This window comes from Musa acuminata, unplaced genomic scaffold (genome assembly GCF_036884655.1).
Source record: "Musa acuminata AAA Group cultivar baxijiao unplaced genomic scaffold, Cavendish_Baxijiao_AAA HiC_scaffold_509, whole genome shotgun sequence".
Taxonomy (NCBI): Eukaryota; Viridiplantae; Streptophyta; class Magnoliopsida; order Zingiberales; family Musaceae; genus Musa; species Musa acuminata.
Window position 1 is genome coordinate 82,501 of NW_027020754.1, and position 2,500 is coordinate 85,000.

Consider the following 2,500-nt stretch of genomic DNA (forward strand, 5'->3'; position numbering starts at 1 on the left):
GAGCGAGCGGCGAGCGGCGGACAGCGAGCGAAGCGAGAGGCAGCACCGTCCCTGCTATACGAAAGCCCCATCCAGCCCTGTGCCACCCGGGGGGTTCCAGGGTGCTGAGATGGCTGACATTTTGCTCCGCTCACGACGGTCGCCGCGGCACACAAGAACAGCCCAAAAACAGGCCAAAACAGCCCAAAAACGGGCCAAAACTGGCCATTTTTGGCTGCGCGAGCGAGCAGCGAGCGGCGGACAGCGAGCGAAGCGAGAGGCAGCACCGTCCCTGCTATACGAAAGCCCCATCCAGCCCTGTGCCACCCGGGGGGTTCCAGGGTGCTGAGATGGCTGACGTTTTGCTCCGCTCACGACGGTCGCCGCGGCACGCAAGAACAGGCCAAAAACCGGCCAAAACAGCCCAAAAACGGGCCAAAACTGGCCATTTTTTGCTGCGCGAGCGAGCGGAGAGCGGCGAACAGCGAGCGAAGCGCGAGGCAGCACCGTCCCTGCTATACGAAAGCCCCATCCAGCCCTGTGCCACCCGGGGGGTTCCAGGGTGCTGAGATGGCTGACATTTTGCTCCGCTCACGACGGTCACCGCGCCACACAAGAACAGCCCAAAAACAGGCCAAAACAGCCCAAAAACGGGCCAAAACTGGCCATTTTTGGCTGCGCGAGCGAGCGGCGAGCGGCGAACAGCGAGCGAAGCGAGAGGCAGCACCGTCCCTGCTATACGAAAGCCCCATCCAGCCCTGTGCCACCCGGGGGGTTCCAGGGTGCTGAGATGGCTGACGTTTTGCTCCGCTCACGACGGTCACCGCACCACGCAAGAACAGGCCAAAAACTGGCCAAAACAGCCCAAAAACGGGCCAAAACTGGCCATTTTTGGCTGCGCGAGCGAGCGGCGAGCGGCGAACAGCGAGCGAAGCGAGAGGCAGCACCGTCCCTGCTATACGAAAGCCCCATCCAGCCCTGTGCCACCCGGGGGGTTCCAGGGTGCTGAGATGGCTGACGTTTTGCTCCGCTCTCGACGGTCACCGCGCAATGCAAGAACAGGCCAAAAACTGGCCAAAACGGCCCAAAAACGGGCCAAAACTGGCCATTTTTGGCTGCGCGAGCGGCGAGCGGCGGACAGCGAGCGAAGCGAGAGGCAGCACCGTCCCTGCTATACGAAAGCCCCATCCAGCCCTGTGCCACCCGGGGGGTTCCAGGGTGCTGAGATGGCTGACGTTTTGCTCCGCTCTCGACGGTCACCGCGCAATGCAAGAACAGGCCAAAAACTGGCCAAAACGGCCCAAAAACGGGCCAAAACTGGCCATTTTTGGCTGCGCGAGCGAGCGGCGAGCGGCGGACAGCGAGCGAAGCGAGAGGCAGCACCGTCCCTGCTATACGAAAGCCCCATCCAGCCCTGTGCCACCCGGGGGGTTCCAGGGTGCTGAGATGGCTGACGTTTTGCTCCGCTCTCGACGGTCACCGCGCAATGCAAGAACAGGCCAAAAACTGGCCAAAACGGCCCAAAAACGGGCCAAAACTGGCCATTTTTGGCTGCACGAGCGAGCGGCGAGCGGCGGACAGCGAGCGAAGCGAGAGGCAGCACCGTCCCTGCTATACGAAAGCCCCATCCAGCCCTGTGCCACCCGGGGGGTTCCAGGGTGCTGAGATGGCTGACGTTTTGCTCCGCTCTCGACGGTCACCGCGCAATGCAAGAACAGGCCAAAAACTGGCCAAAACGGCCCAAAAACGGGCCAAAACTGGCCATTTTTGGCTGCACGAGCGAGCGGCGAGCGGCGGACAGCGAGCGAAGCGAGAGGCAGCACCGTCCCTGCTATACGAAAGCCCCATCCAGCCCTGTGCCACCCGGGGGGTTCCAGGGTGCTGAGATGGCTGACGTTTTGCTCCGCTCTCGACGGTCACCGCGCAATGCAAGAACAGGCCAAAAACTGGCCAAAACGGCCCAAAAACGGGCCAAAACTGGCCATTTTTGGCTGCACGAGCGAGCGGCGAGCGGCGGACAGCGAGCGAAGCGAGAGGCAGCACCGTCCCTGCTATACGAAAGCCCCATCCAGCCCTGTGCCACCCGGGGGGTTCCAGGGTGCTGAGATGGCTGACGTTTTGCTCCGCTCTCGACGGTCACCGCGCAATGCAAGAACAGGCCAAAAACTGGCCAAAACGGCCCAAAAACGGGCCAAAACTGGCCATTTTTGGCTGCACGAGCGAGCGGCGAGCGGCGGACAGCGAGCGAAGCGAGAGGCAGCACCGTCCCTGCTATACGAAAGCCCCATCCAGCCCTGTGCCACCCGGGGGGTTCCAGGGTGCTGAGATGGCTGACGTTTTGCTCCGCTCTCGACGGTCACCGCGCAATGCAAGAACAGGCCAAAAACTGGCCAAAACGGCCCAAAAACGGGCCAAAACTGGCCATTTTTGGCTGCGCGAGCGAGCGGCGAGCGGCGGACAGCGAGCGAAGCGAGAGGCAGCACCGTCCCTGCTATATACGAAAGCCCCATCCAGCCCTGTG